At 41.5% G+C, this 20,562-nt stretch overlaps 1 long non-coding RNA gene and 1 other non-coding gene across 2 annotated transcripts in view; one reads left to right on the top strand and one right to left on the bottom strand.

The window, feature by feature from the left end:
- Positions 1 to 1,490, bottom strand: part of LOC125630586 (uncharacterized) — a 217,377-nt gene extending 215,887 nt beyond the window's left edge. Inside the window, exon 1 of the long non-coding RNA XR_007354707.2 lies at positions 1,437 to 1,490. This is a non-coding gene — a long non-coding RNA (uncharacterized LOC125630586). The remainder of the gene's footprint in view (positions 1 to 1,436) is intronic.
- Positions 1,491 to 10,369: 8,879 nt separating this feature from the next.
- Positions 10,370 to 10,441, top strand: TRNAP-AGG (transfer RNA proline (anticodon AGG)). Its single transcript has one exon. It is a non-coding gene; the product is annotated as a tRNA-Pro (tRNA).
- The last annotated feature ends 10,121 nt before the right edge of the window (positions 10,442 to 20,562 follow it).

The following is a 20,562-nucleotide window of genomic DNA, read 5'->3' as shown; positions in this document are numbered from 1 at the left end:
TCTCTTCCTCTCCTCCGCACTCCTGACTCCCATGGTCCCTTCAACATAGAATGCAAGCCCAACTTGGAAAGTGGAAACCTTTACATAATCACCATGTATATGTACCATTTCTGTCTACAACACTAAGTTATTATTGGTATTATAGTGGTGTTTGGACACCACAATTAAGATCAGGACCCCACTGTGCTAAGTGACATATAAACACATACTAAGAGTCCCTACACAGAACGTTTATAATTTAAATGGAAAACAGTCAAAGCAAGCATTGTTGTCATTTGATACATGGGTAACTGAGCAACAGAGAGATTAACTGACTTGTCCAAAGTCACATATGAAGACAATGGAAGACCTGAGAATTGAACCCACATTTCCTGCACCCTAGTCCAGTGCCTTAACTGCAAGATCAAGCAACCCTCTCAAGTGTCTAGGTTCTGTCAGATCACCAGTATTTCACCGGACTGTCCTTCTCCCTTCTGGGAGGGACAAATGTCACCTTAGAAGGGGCTGGTGGTTGATAAGATTGTCAGAAGAATGCCCATCACCTAGGGTCTTGGTCTGAGGGAGGGCACACACACACACTTTCCTCTGCTCATCTCCAGAACATGCATGGAGATCACACATAGGTAGGGCCAGGGGAGTGGCGTGCGTCCCTCACTCTAGTCACCAAGTGGCTAATTTAGAGGAGTGAGGAAACTCATTGGCTCCAATAATCTCCACACCTCCATTTGTTTAATCATTCCTGAACATGCAGCAGTCATTTTCCCTGCTAAAACTGATGTGCCCTAGAATTACTCTGTTTGTCAGTGCTGGCTGTTTCCAGACTTGCTGTGGGTCTAATCAGATCATCTCTGGAATTAGGAACAAATGTGTCCCTCTGGAAAAGACTGACAGGATGTCCAGTGGGTTCCCCCCACCCCTCTCTCTCTCTCACACACACACACACACACACACACACACCGCTTCCTCCCAGGATCCTAAAGCCTGGTAGGTGAGGATAATAAGGATAAAGGATTTCTTTAAAAAATAAATAGAGGGGAGTGGGAAATAGATGCCTGTAAATATAGTATCACTGTGAGCTGTCAATGTCCAGTGATGGTAAGAGGCTTAAAGGAGCCAGGTCCCTGGGGTAAACGCAAGCATGGAGGGACTAAACCCTGTTAAGACTGTGGGGTGAAGAGGGACCTTAAGTCTGCACAGTCTGAGCTCCCCTCATCTGTATTCTCACTCCTCCTAACAGTGAGAGAGTGGTGGGATGCAGCAGTGGGCTAAATCATAAAATCAGAAGTGGTGGTTTGGTTAAGGGGACCAACCCTCATTCCTTAGTCAGATCCCATGTGGCCATTTAACCCTGCACTGTACCAAGTTAAAGCCTGATAGTTCAGGAAGAGGTCAACCAGCAGCCCTTAAAATTAAAGTTAGTAAAGTTGTGATCTTACTGCTTTAAAGACCTTCATTCTCCTGAGTGTCATCTTCCATTCCCTTTCCCCATGCTGTCGGAGTGGTAGTAAAGTTAACATGTAAACTTTGCTACTTTTCTATGGAGTCTTAATAAATCTTGAGGACAGTTAATGACTGACAAATGTTAATTCGTACATATCCTAACAAGATGTTTCTTATTCAGTGGAAATCAGGATAAACACCTACTTTATCAGGAGTCACGGGCATTGTGGGCTTGTATTCAAGCACCCTCTGGTATTATTCTGGCCATAATCACTTATTGAAACCATCTGGAATAATTTCAATATCAAATAGATTAGCAGTAGCGTCTTTCCTCTGTTCACTTCTTTGTTTCTGACCTTCAGGTTAAAACAAAGTAAAGCAGCTTAGATATTGCTTGCCAGTTTCCAAGTATCATTCAGCATTTCTTTGAATCATTTACCATGTTTAAATAAGAAAGTAAAACACTAGTGCTTGAAACATCCTATCTTCATTTTAATTAGTACAGTCATCAAATTGAATGGCAAAGAAGCTACTATCTACACAACAGGTAAGACAAAACGAAATATGAAATCAGATACTATTTCATTTGTAAATCTGTACTGAAGTTTATCGACAATTAAATGCAGTACACTGTCATAATTAAAATTTTCAAGTGATTTACCTTCACATCATACTAATACTGAGTGTCAACAGAGGAGGTTTTGGAACAAATTGATCAACTAAACATAATAAGTCACCAGGACCAGACAGTATTCACCCAAGAGTTCTGAAGGAACTGAAATATGAAATGCAGAACTAACAAGTGCCTAATCAGCCTCTCTACCAGATGACTGGAGGATAGCTAATGTAACAATGATTTTTGAAAAAAGACTCCAGAGGTGAACCTGGAAATTACAGGCTGCTAAGCCTACATTCAGTAACAGGCAAAGAATTATCAGACACATTAATGAACACAATACCACTATAAAAATCCAAGGTATGCCCACACTTTGAATACTATGTGCAGTTCTGGTCACCCTATCTCCGAAAAGATATATTATCATTGGAAAAAAGTACAGAGAAGGACAACAAAAATTATAAGGGGCATGGAACATCTTCCATATGAGGAAAGATTAAAAAGACTGGGACTGTTTCAGCTTGGAAAAGAGATGACTAAGGAGAGATATTACAGAGGTCTATAAAATCATGACTGGTGTGGAGAAAGTGAACAAGGAAGTGTTATTTACCCCTTCACATAACACAAGAACCAGGGGTTACCCAATGAATTTATTAGGAGGCAGGTTTAAAACAAACAAAATGATGTACTTCTTCATACAACACTCAGTCTACCTGTGGAACTCATTGCCAGGGGATGTTGGGAAAGTCAAAAGTATAAGTGGGTTCAAAAAAGAAGTTCATAGATGATGGCTAATGATGGATCTAAGATGGTCAGGGATGCAACCCCATGCTCCTGTATCTCTAAGCCTCTGACTTCTGGAAGCTGGGACTGTATGACAGGAGACAGACCACTCAAAATTGCTCTGTTCTGTTCATTCCCCCTGAAGCATCTGGCACTAGCCACATTAGAAGACAGGATTACAGGGCTAGATGGACTATTGGTCTGACCCAGCATTAAGCTTCTTATGTTCTTAATATAAATCTTTCCTCCACCTCTGCTAAATTTGATCTTACTAGAACTTATACACAGTTCCACCAAGCTATGAAGGACAAACTCAAAGCATAGTTATCAGTGGTTTGCTGTGAAACTGGGAGGACGTATCTAGTGAGGGTCTCACAGGGTCCAGTATAAAATCTACTGATGACACCAAGCTGAAAAGGGTTGTGAGCACTTTGGAAGACAAGAGGAGAATTCAAAATGACCTTGATAAATTGGAGAATTGGTCTGAAATCAACAGGTGAAATTCAATAAACACAAGCACAAGAAGTAATTGGCATAATCTGCAGCAAAGGGAGATTCAGGATGGATATTAGGGAAAACTTTCTAACTATAAGGATAGTTGAGTACTAGAATAGTTTACCAAAAGTGTATGTGTAATCCCCCTGTGATGGGGTGTGCTCCCCAAACTGGTCCTGCAAGAGCTGAATTAGGCCAGGTGGGCCCAACCAGCTAATCAGGCTGCACAGAGAGGACATTTAGGCTGAAGGCAGATATTCAAAGAGAAGCTCACCTGTGAGGGACAGGTGAGGCTTCTACAAAAGACCGGATATTGGAAGGAGAAGGGGCTGCAGGGAAGGAGTCTGTAGTCACTCCTGGGGAAAGGGGATATTGTTTGGAGGGGGGCGGCACGCTGCAGAGACAATTTGGGTAATGTTACTCTCTGAAAAGAGGGAATAAAGAGACTGGCAAACCCAGAGGAGAAGGGAGGGCCAGGAGGTATAGAAGCAACTCAGGGAAAGGCAGCAAGGACCTCGGATGTTGTGTAGAGGGTCCCTGAGCTGGAACCTGGAGTAGGGGGTGGGCCTGGGTTCCCCTGCCAGTCACTATGGGAATGGCACTGTGAGGCAGTAAAGTGGAAGACTACCTGAGACCGCTGAAGAGCAGGAACCTTGATGCACTTCCCTTTTCCCCTCCCCCCAGAAGGGGAAACCACAATGGTGACCTGTCCAGATGGCTGAGTCACAAAGAGGACAGCTGCGGCTCCTGAGGGTGAGAGAGGGGCTGCAGAGGAGAAACTGAACAGGTGTAGCCACTGGAAGGAGTATAGTTGTGACCAAGCTAATCCCCAGAATTACGGGGTGGCACCCAGGAGGTGGCACCATCCAGCAGTGAGTAGAGCAACCGGTCATACCCCCTCATTGGAAATCTTTAAGAACAGGTTAGACAAACACCTCTCAGGGATGGTCTAGATATACTTGGTCCTGCCTCAGCACTGAGCGGTGGTCTAGATGACCTCCCTTCCACACCTACATTTCTAGGATTCTCTTATTGCTATTGAGAGGAGCATTAAAAATATGACATTAAGTTAGTAATTCTTTGAAACAAAAGAATTGTCAATTGCTAGAACAATCTACAATAAAACGCACTATTGATATCATACGTTGGATGATTCCACTATATCAAAAGACAGTTGGAGCCTTCAGAAAAACAATGGTTTGGATAAGCAGACTGTGATGCATGGTCCATTACTATTGGAACACATGACTTATTTTATTAACTAAGATGTAGTTAATCAGAGTTCAGATAAATTTAATATTGAAGAACCTTTAATATTACACTTAGGTATCCACAAAATGCTTTATAAAGAATGAGATTGATTTCATGGTGGTACAATCACAGCTTGAACAAAAATGGCGGCGCCTACATGCTCAACTGTGGACACTTGTCTATTTCATTGATGGGAGAAATATACATCTGGCACCATGGGAATGGAACGGCCTCAGTTTTTCCAAAAGTATCTCAACCATTTAAGTTTCACTACGCCAACTACTGTACATCACCGTAGAGGGGCAAAGTGGTTTATTTTAAAATCTCATCTAAAACATTGATCAATCACTGCAGCATTCCTTCTCCCTTTTCCATATAGTTTGCTTAACTTTATTTCAATATGTGTCAATAGGGCAAATTTTCGTATAGGAATCTAAGGATGAGTGCTACAAAGTGAGTCCTACAGCCACCTGTAACATGAACAAATCAATGTTTTCTGGAAATCACCACAACATATTTAATGATTGAAACAGAACACATTATGCATACAGTTTCAAAACTGTGTGTCCTCATTCTGGCATGTAGCAAGGTTTAATTACTATGGTCAGAAAAGTAGCCATGAAAATTAATAGCTCTGTACAACAAAATCTGGCTAACCTACATTTAATTTCAAAAGGAGCCATTAATTTAGATGTGCTGCAGCAGGTTTAAAAGAAGTGTAACTGCGTCAAGTGTCTAATGCTGATGGTGTGTCACCTGCCTGTGACAACTTTCACAGTAATGCTTAAATTAGACATATAGCCCTGAGCTAACTCTCATACACTTTAATATAAACATAATAGCAAAAGGGTACTGTGGCCAAGTTTAATATATTTGAATAAAAATGTTACGCACATAGCACAGGGTGCAGACTCACAAATTTAATGGGTCATTTTCTTACGCAGCTGTGGGATATGCATAATTAGACCTACCTTTCAGACTTCATTAGGATTTTTTATTTTTCTTAGCAATCTTACAATAGTTGGGGAATTTTGATTAGTCATGTCTAAATTAAGACCCGGTCTTTGGCTTCCTTTTCCACGTGTTGCTGTTTATAGACTTCAGGTCATGTAGAGGTATATACCAACGAGGACAATCACAGATGGGCTCCCAGAACTAGAGAAGAGCATGCTGGAAAGGAATGGAAGGAATAAAACAGGAAAAAAGATTAAATCTTTTGTATTTGAATCAAATACAGAGTAATATATTGCTGACAAACTGAAAGAGAGAGTTTAACAAAAATGCATAGACTGCAAAGTTATTTTCTGGGCATAATTGCTTTTCCCCTTTGAAGTTCTCTTTTATCAACTCTCTTTTGTCCATGAATAAAATCCTTTTGTGCATAAATTTTGAACAACACTGAAGGGATGACACAAACCAGTTAACTATTCACCTTGCCTTTATGCTGTTTGGGAATTCTAGGCCACTGGTAGTATTGAGAGCAGTGCAATAGAAATCATGTAGTCAAGATTCCCTCTCATCCCAAAGAACAGTCCTCTAGAATGAAAAGATCCCACAAGGGGACTTGTGCTAAGACTGGCTTAAGCTCTTAGAAGTTTTTAAGGTCAGGCTTGACAAAGCCCTGGCTGGGATGATTTAGTTGGGGATTGGTCCTGCTTTGAGCAGGGGGTTGGACTAGATGACCTCCTGAGGTCCCTTCCAACCCTGATATTCTATGATTCTATGATTCTTAGCATAATCAGCTGTGCTTGACAGAATGATTTTAAAGAGGGAGTTTTGTACATGGAGTGGAGTTAGGTTACTCACTGTGCAAATCTACTGGAGTTTGGCATATTATTTTTTTCGAACAGGTAGTGTGAAAACATGTTCCCATAACTGTAATATATTTGTTATATACACTCTACAGATAGGACAATAGCATGGTCTAATGCAGCATTTTTCAAATGCGGCCACCAGAGGCATTTTGTGTGGCCAGACCTTCTGGGTATTGATTGAGAAAGCAAAGCATAGCCCCCTCCTCCTCCCTCCCTGTTGCTCCTGGATGTGCCACCCTGCACCACCTCTGGAGACAGGTGGGCTTCAACCCTGGCGTGGTTGGGTGGCAGGCTCAGGTGATGGGACTTAAGGAGCCTGGCTGCATGGACCAGGGCTCCAGCCATGGGGCTTTGGGTACCAACACTGGGCTCAAGCTGCAGTGTTTTGGGCACTGATCCCCCAGCTCTGGCCACGCGGCCCCATCCTTCAGCCACGCAGTTTCAGGCTCCAACCCCTGGTCATGCGGTGGCGGACTCCAATCCCCAGCTCTGGCCATGCGGCGCCAACTCTTGGTGGTGGCCGCTGACCCCCAACTGTGCGCTCTGACCCCCAACCCTGGCCACTGGATGCGACCCCTGGGCTCTGGTGGGTGCTGGCCCTGGGCACCGATCTCTGACCAGACGGCAGCAGGTGCCAGCCCCTGGTGCTGATCACTAGTCCAGGCAGGGTGGCAGCAGGCACTGATCCCCAGCCGCAGCTACTGACCTCCAGGCCCAGCTGCCAGTGGTGGGTGCTGATCCCTAGCCTTGGCTGCTGACTACGGCTGCCGACCCCTGGTCCTGGCCATTTGGTAGGAGCCAGATCTGGGTGCAGATCTCTGATGCTGGCCACATGGCAGAGGGTGCAGATCCCTGGCAGCGGGTGCAGATCCCCACCTGCCTGGAGGCAGGCTCCAAGCCCCAGCTCTGGATGCCTACCCTGGGCACTGGCCATGCAGCAGCAGCCGCTGGCCCAGGAACTGATCCCCACCTCTGGCCACTGACCACGGTTGCTGACTCCTGGCCCCAGCCATTTGGCAGCAGGTGCCAGACCCAGGTGCAGATCCCTGATCCCAGCCATGCAGTAGCAGCTGCAGACCCCCGGCGGCAGGTGCCGAACCCCAGCCATGTGGTGATGGGCTCTGACCCCTGGATGCTGACCTCAGGCACTGGCCCTGAATATGACCCTGGGTGCTGGCCGGCAGTGGCCACTGGCCCCAGGTGCTGATCCCCAGCCCTGGGTAAGCAGCAGCAGGCACCGACCCCAGGCTCTGGCGGGTGCTGGCCCTGGGCACTGACCCCGGGCACCGACCCCTGGCCCTGGCTGCGCAGTGACAGATGCTGGCCCTGGGCTCTGGCTGTGCGGCAGCAGGCTTTCACCCTGGGTGCCTACCCCCGGCTCTGGCTGTACCCCCATTGCCCTGGCCCTTGCTGCCTCACCCTGGCCCTGCATCCATCCCCTGGGCCCCCGCTGCCTCCCCCGGCCTGTATCCATCACCCCTGCCCACCCCCGCTGACTCTCCCTCTGACCCCCCACCCAGGACTTAATTTGTCTTGGGACTTGCTGAGAAAAGTGATATTAAGAAACATACATGTATCATTTTTCACAGAATACTTACTAGCTGGCTGGGAGGCTGTAAAAAGTGATACTTGTATGTTTGTTAATAGCACTTATCACTCTCAGGTAGCTATTAAGTGTCCTGTGGAAAATGATATTAACAAACATACAAATATCACTTTTTACAGTATTTTTATTTTTGAGTCTGCAAAAAAAAAAACCCTATATAAATAAATTACACTGATTTGGACATGGATTTGTGCCTATTTATTTATTTTTCCTATAGTTAATAAAGTATTTTAGGAAAAAGCGCGAGTGTGACAGGGCATCTTCCAAGCACTCTCCACAACAGTTTGGTGCTGAGGTTATAAAAGAAGATTTGGGACCATCTTAATATGTGCAAACCAGTCATATAGAGTTATCTGGATTGCTTGGTGCTGGGTCCATTCAAATAAAATGCATTTTAATATAGCAAAATGCAAAGCTATACATCTAGGAACAGTGATTGCAGGAAATACCTACAGAATGGAAAACTATATCCTGGAAAGCAGTGATTCTGGAAAGGTTTATGCTAACAACTCAGCATGAAGGGCTAATGCGATCTTTGGAAGTATGAACAGGGGAGTAGGGATGTGCTTTCACCTCTCCATACAGTATTGATTAGACCAATTGTAGAACACTGTGTATAGTTCTGGTATCCACATTTATAAAAGGATGTTGAAAAATTGGAGAGGATGCAGGAAAGAGCCACAAAAATGCTTCAAGAAAAGGCCTTAAAGGAACAAATTTAGAGCTCAATCTGTTTAGTTTATCCAACAGAAGATCAAGAGATATCTTGATTATGGTTCTGAAGTATCTACATGGGGAGAAAATACTGGGTATAAAAGTGCTCTTTAAGCTAGAAGAGAGAGACTTAAGAACCCATGGCTGCAAGCTGAAGGCAGACAAATTCCAAATAGAAATAAGGACTTTTACAAAATGTAAACAGTGAGATTGATTAGCCATTGGAAGAAATTACCGAGTGAAGTGGTGGATTTTCTGTCTTTTGATATCTTCAAATCAAGCCTGAATGCCTTTCTGGAAGATACACTTTAGTCAAACACAAATTATTGCTCTCAGTACAGGAGTCAGTGGATGAAATATAGTTTCATGCATGGAGCTAGCAAACAGGAGAGTTTTGCAAGGGAAATCTCCAGGTGAAGGAGGAGTGACTATGTGACCATTGGGGTGAGTTTGTTGTCTGTCAGTTTGTTGTGTGCTTGCTTGCTTGAAGTTTATAGGGTGGTGTGTGCAGGGGCTCTTTGCTGAGTTTTGCAGCCTGCTAAGGCAAGGCTGAGCTGCCTACTGAGGCTCGAACCTGCCATCCTTTGATCCCTAATCCCTTTAGGATCCCTTGGCAAGGGGGTGGGGCTAACACGGAGAAAATTGGCATGTAAAATTAAAAAAGTCAAAGAGGAGTTTTTAAACTAAGAGCTGGGGTAAAGCTGACAGGTGCAGAGGAGCACACAGTTCAGACAGAGACATCTCTTAGGGAAGGATTTATTAAAAGGGATATTCTATATCCTACTGAAAAGGAGAGGATGGAAGTTGATAGTGTACAGGCAAGAACTGAAGGGAAACAGTCAAACGAAAAAGCATTCCATCCAATTACATCACATGAAGGCAGACAACTAAATTTGACAAAATTATAAGTGCGTGTATACGAATATTAGAAGTCTAAATATTAAGATGAATGAACTTGAGTGCCTGGTATTAAATGAGGATATTGATATAATAGACATCTGAGAAACTTGGAACAATGGTAATCAATGGGACATGGAACTACCAGGGTACAAAATGTTTAGGAACGACAGAGTAGGTTGTACTGGTGGGGGAGTGCACTGTAGGTGAAACAAAGCATAGAGTCAAATATAGTAAAAATCTTAAATGAATCAAACTGTACCATAGAATCTCTATGGAGAGAAAGTCCATGCTTGAAGAATACGAGCAGTATTGAATGCAGTAGGAAAATATTGCTGACCATGAAGGTGATGGTGATTCTGAAATTCTTGGGGAGATTAGAGAGGTTACAAAAACAGAAAACACAAGAATAATGGGGAATATCAACTATTCCCATAGTGACATTTCACCTGAGGATGGGATGTAGAGATAAAATTTCTAGACACCATTAACAATTGCTTCTTGGAGCAGCTAGTCCTAGAATCCACAAGGAGAGAGGTAATTCTTGATTAGTCCTAAGTACAGCACAGGATCTGGTCCACGAGGTGAATAAACTGAACAGCTCAGTAATAGTGACCATAAGATAATTGAATTTAAAATATTTGTGGGAGGGAGGAAGTACCAAACAAACCTATCACAGTAGCATTTAACTTCAAAAAAGGGGAACTAACAAAAATGAGGCAACTAGTTAAATGTTAAGTTAAATTATATAGCGGCTTGTTGGTCTAGGGGTATGATCCTCGCTTAGGGTGCGAGAGGTCCCGGGTTCAAATCCCGGACGAGCCCTGTTTTGGGGGGAGGGATAGCTCAGTGGTTTGAGCATTGGCCTGCTAAACCCAGGGTTGTGAGTTCAATCCTTGAGGGGGCCATTTAGGGATCTGGGTCAAAAATTGGGGATTGGTCCTGCTTTGAGCAGGGGGTTGGACTAGATGACCCCCTGAGGTCCCTTCCAACCCTGATATTCTATGATTCTATGAAATGGAAATTTAAAGGAATAGATACAAAAGTGAAATGCCTGCAAACTGCATGGAAACTTTTAAAAAATACCATAACAGAGGCTCAAACTACATATACACCCTAAAGTAAAGGGAGCAAACAGATGCTACTAAGGTTAAACAACAAAGTAAAAGAGAGCGTTAGAGACAGACATATTTTAAAATTTGGAAGTCAAATTCTACTGAGAAAGACAGAAACGACCAAACTCTGTATAATCAAGTCAAGTATAGAAGTATAATTAGGCAGGTCAAAACAGAATTTGAAGAGCAACAAGCAAAAGACACAAAAGCAAACTGAAATTTTCTTTAAGCATATCAGAAGTAGGAAGACTGCCAAAAAATCAGTGCAGCCACTGGATGATCGAGGTGCCAAAGAAGCACTCCAGGAAGACCAGGTTGTTGTAGAGAAACTAAATGATTCTTTGCACCAGTCTTTCTCTGTACAGGTTGTGAGGGAGATTCCCACACCTGAGCCATACAATTCTTTTAGGTGATAAATCTAAGGAACTTGTCACAGATTGAGGCATCAATAAAGGTATTTTTGGAACAAATTGATAAATTAAACAGTAATACGTCACGAGGACCAGATGCTATTCACCCAAGTATTCAGAAGAATTCAAATGAAATTGCAGAACTACTAACTGTGGTAAATAACCTATTTCTTAAATCAACCTCTGTATCAGATGACTGGAGGATAGCTGATAATTTTTTAAAAAGGCTCCAGAGGTGATTCTAGTAATTGCAGGCCAGTAAGCCTAACTTCAGTAACAGGCAAAATGGTTGAAACCATCATAAAGAACAGAATTATCAGACACATAGATGAACACAATATGTTGGGGGAAGAGTCAACACGACTTTCGTAAAGGGAAATTATGCCTGACCAATCTATAAGAATTCTTTGAGGGGTCAACAAACATGTGGACAATGGTGATCCAGTAGATACAGTGTACTTGGATTTTAATAAAACCTTGACAAAGTCTCTCACCAAAAGCTCTTAAGCAAAGTAAGCAGTCCTGGGATAAGAGGGAAGATCCTCATGGATCCGTAACAGGTCAAAGGGTAGGGGATAAATATTCAGTTTTCACAATGGAGAGAGGGAAATAGTGGATCCCCCAAGGATCTGTACTGACACCAGTGCTGTTCAACATATTCATAAATGATCTGGAAAGTGGGTAAATACTGTGGTAGCAAAGCCTGCAGAAGATATAAATTACTGATGATTATTAAATACAAAGCTGAAGAGTTACAAAGGGGTCGCACTAAACTGGGAGGATGAGCAAAAATATAACAGATGAAATTTAATGCTGATAAATGCAAAGTAATGCACATTGTAAAATATAATCCCAATTATATATATACAAAATGATGGGATCTACATTAGATGTTACCTCTCAAGAAAGATCTTGGAGTCATTGTGGATAGTTCTCTGCAAACATCTGCTCAATGTGCAGCAGCAGTCAGAAAAGCTAACAAGGTTATGAACCACTAGGAAAGGGAAAGATAATAAGAGAAAATATAATGCCACTATATAAATCCATGGTACGCCCACACCTTGAATACTGCATGCAGGCCTGGTTGCCCCATCTCAAAAGAGATATATTAGAATTGGGAAAAATACAGAGAAGGGCAATAAAAATTATTTGGGGTATGGAATAGCTTCTATATGAGGAGAGATTAAACAGACTGGGACTGTTCACGTTAGAAAAGAGACAGCTAATAAAGGATATGATAGACGCATATGAAATCATGTGGATAAAGTCAATAGGGAAGTATTATTTATCCCTTCATATAACACAAGAGCCAGGTTCCCCCAATAAAATTAATAGTAGTAGGTTTAAAACAAACACAAGGAAGTACTTCTTTATACAACACACAGTCGTTCTGTGGAACTTGTTGTCAGGGCCTGTTGTGAAGGCTGAAAGTATAACTGGGTTAAGAGTATCTAATTCTTTTTCCATGGAGGACAGGTGCATTGTTGGCTATTAGGCAAGATGGTCCAGGACAACCCCATGCTCTTGGTGTCTCTAAATCTCTGACTTCCAGAAGCTGGGACTGGATGACAAGGGATGGATCACTCAATAAATTTCTCTATTCTGTCCTTTCCTTCTGAAGCATCTGGCACTAGCCACCGTTGGAAAGTAGGGTACTGGGCAAGATGGAACATTGGTCTGATCCAGTATGCCCATTCTTATCTTCTTATAAAATGTAATGGCCTGTGATATACAGGAGGTCAGACTAGATCATCTGATGATCCCTTCTGGCCTTAAACTCTATGAATGCATTGAGAGTTATTAATGTCTTGCCAAAATGAAGCCATTGTTTCCACAGGAAAGAATAGCAACCAAGAAGTTTATTCCTTATACATTCATTTATACACATTTCTCTAAAATCACATAACAATTGAGAAGACAAACTAGTAAGTCACCACTTCAGTTTCAGTGGGTATTTTCTATTTTAGGCACCTACTTCTTACTTTATACTAAGCTAACTTAAAATAATCACTTTTATCCTTTCCCTGGCCATTCCATAAGATTTCATTTGTCTTGAACCAATTTTGTTCTTATTGGGGAAAAAAATCCCATACAAGCCTCCTACTATTTGTAATTGTGAATGCCACATTCACAACTATGGCTGAACATTTGGCTATGCATAGTGCCTTCTAAAATGGTGTGTTCCTTTCAGGGTAAACAACTTCAACAGGAGTGATGTTTCTGTATATGCATGATTATCACCTCATCATTGTTCATTTTATACACACACCTGTCAGGGATCTTCTAGGTTTGCTTAGTCCTGCCTCAGCACAGGGGGCTGGACTCAATGACTTCATGAGGTTCCTTTCAGCCTCACATGTTTATGATTTTTATGATTCCCAGAAATACCCCACACCCATACCAAAGTCAGAGTTTCTAAAGAATACAGACAGTGGTCTGGCCATTCCTAACAACGAAAATTAATGTGTCCACATAAATCCTAAAAACAGATAAATGGTATTCAGCCAATGGGAATGCCTCATGTTGGGTGTGATATCATCTGCTAGAAAATAACTGAAATTTGGGATGCAAATCACCCAGTGTGGACTCCTAACTGTGGACAGATGAATACAGATTAGGGAGATGGAGTCCATTGAATTTTTAAGATGGAACATCTATTTCTATTAATAAAATTAGCCAGATATGGCTTCAGGAAGATTCATTAAATATTTAAATTCAAATTCTGATTAATGGGGGCAGAATTTAGCCAATATTTTTAACCTAATTTTGAATAGCCTTGGGACACAGAATAAATTCCTGAACAGAATAATTCTGTCTTATCTGCCTCTTGACCCTCGTTTAAAAAGTGTATTCTAAATCTTGTTATTGACCAGCAAGGAATGATGGACTTTTGTATGTTCTCTGGGCAAGTGCACAACTTATGACAAGTACTCTGTGGTTCAATTTGTCCTTTATTTTTCCACCATTCATTTTAGCACTCCAAATGGTCTTCAAATCATTGGTTTCTCAGCCAGCCGCTGCAATACAGCCTGTGTTATTGGCAGTCAGAAATATTAACGGGTTTTCAAATATTCATTTTTCTCACATTATTTTCAACAGATGTCATCTACTGAAAAGAGGCCTGTGGTGAAAGTGTATCAGTGGTGGCACAAAGGAAGGAATTGCTGAAAAAAAGCTGTCACTTTTATTATTTTGCTCACTGCCCATTTGCAGCAAACCTATTATCTGGCACCTATGCCTTTAAGCAAAGTCTGACCAGCCTATTAACTGACACTGTGCTATCCTAAAAGATGACATGAATGGAGGCAGTCTATTGACATTGTACGTGCCTCAATCTAGCTTATTGAGGGCAAGATTCCCACTTCAGAATGTCAATATGACTGTACATTCTGAAAATTAATCACAGTTAAGACATGTTGTTATGAGTTGGATTGCATATTAAAGAAGAAATACCTTTGGAAATTATGGGGGGAACTATCAGAAGATGTGATATTCAGAAAATTCAGAGTAGAACATGAATAATTACTTTTGCTATATGAAATTTATGAAATGAAACCACAAATGAAACCACAGAGCTACTGAACATACTGTGCTCCCTCACAGCTCCTGTGTATGATCTGACTGCACATGCATCCTCCCCACAGAACAGCTAAACATGTTCCACCTTGGGCTACAAGGGCTCAGAAGGACTTTCCTCTAATGCCCACTCCAGGCTGAGGTAGCCTGAAGCATTGGAACTGAGAGCAGGGAGACTCTCTCATGTGATCTCAATCACTCACACACACACACACACAGTTTGGTACCCAGGCAGTGTGGAATAGGAAGCAGTCTGATTTGAATGTAGAGAGTACAAAAGATGGACTGGGGAAAGGGAGAGAAATAGATTGGGACAAGGAGTCTGGTGAGACTGGGACAAACTGGACAAGAACACAGGCACTAGGGGCCAGTTGTCTGCGGGTGGGGGTGGAAAACTCAATGTGATTTGCTGAGGAGTTGAGCAGAGGAGGAGTGGAGATAAGGACTGTTGGGACAAAAGACTAGGACAAGCAGCCAGGAAGGGAGTTGAGGGGGCCTGAGATTGGATGAGGAACCCATGGAGGGAGATTAGGATTGAGATTCTGTCAGGGGGAGAAGACAAATCAGAGGATAGGCTAGAAGGGGAAAGTGGTAATGGCTGGACAAAGAGACTAGGTCTGGGATGAGAAGCCTGAGGAGTAGAGACTGGGATTGAGGAGGCAAGGAGAAAGAGACTGGAACAAGGACAAGGAGTCAATGGTGAGGAACAAACAGGATTGAGAGGGACATGTTGGAGGGATCAAGGCAGAAGGGGTCAAATTTGGGGGGGAAATGCATAGAACCGTCTGTGGCCACTGGATAACCAGTCCTCACCAGTGCCTGTAATGGAATCCAAGATTCCTGAGTTTCACCATTCCTCTGTTGTCAGCAGATATTTGTGAAACCCACTTGCATAGTTTCTGCTTCATTGTCCCTTAGTGCTGGTCCACATGGAGTGTGACAACCTACTACTCTCTATTAGCAAAAAGAAAAGGAGTACTTGTGGCACCTTAGAGACTAACCAATTTATTTGAGCATGAGCTTTCGTCACGAAAGCTCATGCTCAAATAAATTGGTTAGTCTCTAAGGTGCCACAAGTACTCCTTTTCTTTTTGCGAATACAGACTAACACGGCTGTTCCTCTGAATACTCTCTATTAGTTACTCCATTAGCTCAAGTGATAGAGGTCTGACAATACAATGCCAGATGATGGAATTTCTGTTTTTTCAGTTTGCTTTTATAAGAACCTAGAGCATGATGCACAAATAAACTATGTCAAAAATAATATGATTAAAGTTGCAAAAAGCACTCAAAAATTAAGAAATGCCAGCGTTAAGGGTGCCTGTGTACTGTCCCCTGAGCAGGTCCATCCTGTGCACTGACTGAAGCAGGGGTCCTGCAGACAAAGTATTATATGAACATGTAATTAAGGACTGTATAATAATGCATACACACACAGGGACCAAATAACAGTTGCATATAAAATGATAATTCTAACACTCACTAACTTTTTAGTGCTTGACTTTGCAACCTTAATAATGTCCTTTTAAATTAGGGGTTTTGTGAGTAATCCATATTTCCATAATTGTAATCCACGTAATTGTAATGATGTATCCATAATTTGTTTTTACTTGTTTTTGTGGGGGTAGAACTAGTAAAAGAGTTTTACATTAAAAAAAAAATTGTTGAAACTTCAGCTTTAAAAAATACCAGCTTTAGGTGGTGCTTGGAGCCTTCAATTTCAGAGATAAACATATTCAAAATGTCAAAGTGAAACTAATTCAATGTCCCAGGTTCAGCCTGCCCCATATTCAGACAATGTGAAATTACTTTTTGCTTAATTTCAATTTTAGTAGTTTCACTTCAGAATTTTTTTAAATAAATCGGCTCTGAGTTTTGAGACTCTAACAATACCACAAACCAAAGAAGCCTCACATAGTCTGAGTTCCTTTGCAAGTACACACAGCCTAAAGACAACTCCCACTAATGCCTCCCAGGAACACTTGTGTAAACTCACATTTAAAAAAAATAAATAATTAAATAAACCTTTTCTGCCAATAGAGATTTTTCATTTTATACTCCTTCAAGCAGAATTAGAACCAATGGATTTTCTATTAACATTGTTCTTCAATCCCTGTTTGGTAGTGACCGCAAATCATTTCTTTTTCTTTAACAAACAGTGCAGAATGAACTATCCCTGTTTAATTTCTCTTGAACTCACTGGAGTTACATCTTTAACAAATCCAGCTGCAATGACTACCGTTCTGTGAAGTTGCTAAAGAGTATTATAAGCCAATGTTAGTGAAGGAAGTTTTTCTTACACACACCCTCCACATAAAGCTATTTCCAGAGAGATCCATCTACCAACAAATAGATTGCAGGATCTCCTAAAACACTATCACAGAAGCTAGAGAACAAGTATTAGGTGATATGGTTCTCCACTGTTCCCCTACAATATTTTCTCTAAAAAAGAAAAGGAGTACTTGTGGCACCTTAGAGACTAACCAATTTATTTGAGCATGAGCTTTCGTGAGCTACAGCTTACTTCATCGGATGCATACTGTGGAAACTGCAGAAGACATTATATACACAAAGACCATGAAACAATACCTCCTTCCACCCCACTCTCCTGCTGGTAATAGCTTATCTAAAGTGATCATCAAGTTGGGCCATTTCCAGCATAAATCCAGGTTTTCTCACGCTCTGCCCCCCCCCCCCCCCCCACAAACTCACTCTCCTGCTGGTAATAGCCCATCCAAAGTGACCACTCTCTTTAAAATGTGTATGATAATCAAGGTGGGCCATTTCCAGCACAGATCCAGGTTTTCTCACCTCCCCACCCCCCTCCAAAAACCACACACACAAACTCACTCTCCTGCTGGTAATAGCTCATCCAAAGCGACCACTCTCCCTACAATGTGCATGATAATCAAGGTGGGCCATTTCCAGCACAAATACAGGTTTTCTCCCCCCCCCCTCCCCCCCACAAACTCACTCTCCTGCTGGCAATAGGTCTTCCAAACTGACCACTCTCCTTACAATGTGCATGATAATCAAGGTGGGCCATTTCCAGCATAAATCCAAGTTTAACCAGAACGTCGGGGGGTGGGGGGGTAGAAAAAAAACAAGGGGAAATAGGCTACCTTGCATAATGACTTAGCCACTCCCAGTCTCTATTTAAGCCTAAATTAATAGTATCCAATTTGCAAATGAATTCCAATTCAGCAGTTTCTCGCTGGAGTCTGGATTTGAAGTTTTTTTGTTGTAAGATAGCGACCTTCATGTCTGTGATTGCGTGACCAGAGAGATTGAAGTGTTCTCCGACTGGTTTATGAATGTTATAGTTCTTGACATCTGATTTGTGTCCATCTCTCTGGTCACGCAATCACAGACATGAAGGTCGCTATCTTACAACAAAAAAACTTCATTAATTATTAATTAATTAATAATATTAATTAATTGTATTAATTAATTAATACATTAATTATATTAATATATTAATACAGCTTGATGCATACAAAAAAGCATTTGATGAAATGTTGAAGATTTCACATTTATGCCTTTGTAACACGCTGACTTGATTCAGAGGCAAGACAGTTGAGTTGTTTGCCTGCCCTGTAGCAGTATTTCATTTGCTTGGCTCATCCAGGTATGTCTCTCTACTTTGACTGGCAACATTCTGCTTTTGCAAAATGTTCACATCTTCCCCATAGTATGCTATGTAAACAGCCAACACCCACCATTTGTCCCCACGCTATTTTTACTAGTGTAGAGCTTTGGGTTCTTTATAAAGTGAAGACAGACTGTGTAATTTATCTGACCACTGTCCTTCCACTATGAAGGAGCTGAAGGACAGAGTAAGTATTGTTAACCTCCCTGAACAATGTATGGGCAGCCTCACTTTTGACAGACTCTAGACTTCTAGGAAAAATGCCAGATTGCATAGTCTGCTGATGTAGTTTTGCAGTAATCATTTACTAGAATGTAAATCACTATCATCTCTGTCAAATAGCTATGACTAGTTCCCCAGGTCTGAAATGTTAATTCTGATACATCTATAATCCATAGGATTAAAAAACAACAACTTTGATTTCCTGGTCAAGTTTACTCACTGGTTTATCCCTAGCAAGTATTTTCCTTTTTATTACCCGCATACAAATCTGGGATTAATTTCTTTCAGTGACACTAAGTCAAACTAAGACATTGGTTGCTGTAGTTTTTTCACACCAATTAATGAGTAGGATAATGTTCTTATCACCTCTCTCCAAAAAGAAATTGCATCTGCCAAATCCATCTTTGGGACTTGCACTGACTTTATGACAATTCACTGCTGTCAGAACATCCTATCATGTAACCATATGCTCTGCTAATGGATTGGTAATTTGTAGGGTAATTTGTAGGATTGGTAAATCTATGTGGTACAGGCTGCTTTTCAGTGAGCAGTGGCTATAAAGTTGCTTTTAGTGGAGAAATATTTTGTAATTTAAGGATAAATTTCTCCTCCTCCGTCCCTTCCCCCCCATTCACACATTACAACAATAACTCCCAATTTACCCACAAGAGATTACTACTGGAATTTCTGAGCAGCAGCACAAACAGGACAAAGCCCCCTTCACAGATTACCTCACGTGTACAATAGATTAGGGATTTACCTTTTTTTAGTATATTGGTGACCCACTCTATGTTACCTTCTATACAGGATTTCAGGGATAAAGGGGAATTTATATACTGGCACTTACAAGACTCCAAAACCAAACAATTTCATGCACAAAGTTGCTAAGCGTAAATGTAGCTACTGATCACACACTGTTTACAAAACTCAAGCACTTAAAAACAGAACAATATAATCAGTGTCTTTAAATCAAATTTACCGAGAATGGAACAGGTTGAAAAAAAGAGGTATATGCCAACGATTATCAGTTTTCTGAAGTATGGACTATGCATGATACAAGCTGGGTTGAGAGAAGTCTATATATGTTTTTATCCACTTCATTCACATTTTTCTTGGTAAATGTCACTGCCCTTCCCAGAAGCAATATCAACAGCTATGATCATATAATCTCTGGTGGGAATGCATAAAATTTCCTTCAAGATAGCAATGTCATTCCGTACCCAACTACCTGGGGATGTATCCAATCTGGCACCTGTAACACCCTCCCCACTCACTGCCACAAACACAATGCATCAGACAGTCGGAACAGCAGAGATCCATGAATGCTCCTGAATCTTTAAGTCTTTCATTGCAGCACAAATCCACTGGGGCAGCATCAGACTGGCCCAGAACATTAACAACATGCTTTTCTGAAGACTAAGCCACAATGAGAAAAGATATCTGCTGTTATTTTTCTCTCTGTTCACTAGTTCTATGTTGCTGAGTGATAAGGGGAAAAAAAATTTATCATATTGTATTTTTCTCCTGAGTATTTTTTCAAGACTGCCCTTTATTCTACCCTATAATCCTCCCAGATAAATCAAGTGCTAGCAGAGGGGGTTTTCTGTGGTTTTGGTTTTTTCTTTCCTCACGTTCAGGTAACTTACAGAAAGATTCAGCAAAAAAGATTAAATGAAATGTTAAGTGGTTAACAGATGTGAGCATATGAAACTAGCTATACTGTACATGTGTTTCCATGTAACAGAGCACCAAGCACAGCATTATAATTTTAGGGAAACATGTGGTCTCTAAGGCAAAATTCTTCCATTTCCTCAGAGATTCAGCTGTTTCAGCTGTTTCAGCAGCAGCATACTGCCCATTACATTCAATGCACTTATTTAATAATACTTTGCCTTGGTCAGTCACTCAGTTGTGAGGACTGGTTTTTTGTCTCTACATTTTTTGAATTGGATCTTTCTAGTCTATAGATACTGC

The sequence above is a fragment of the Caretta caretta genome, chromosome 1 (assembly GCF_965140235.1).
Source record: "Caretta caretta isolate rCarCar2 chromosome 1, rCarCar1.hap1, whole genome shotgun sequence".
Taxonomy (NCBI): Eukaryota; Metazoa; Chordata; order Testudines; family Cheloniidae; genus Caretta; species Caretta caretta.
This window is presented reverse-complemented; position numbering and strand designations above follow the sequence as displayed.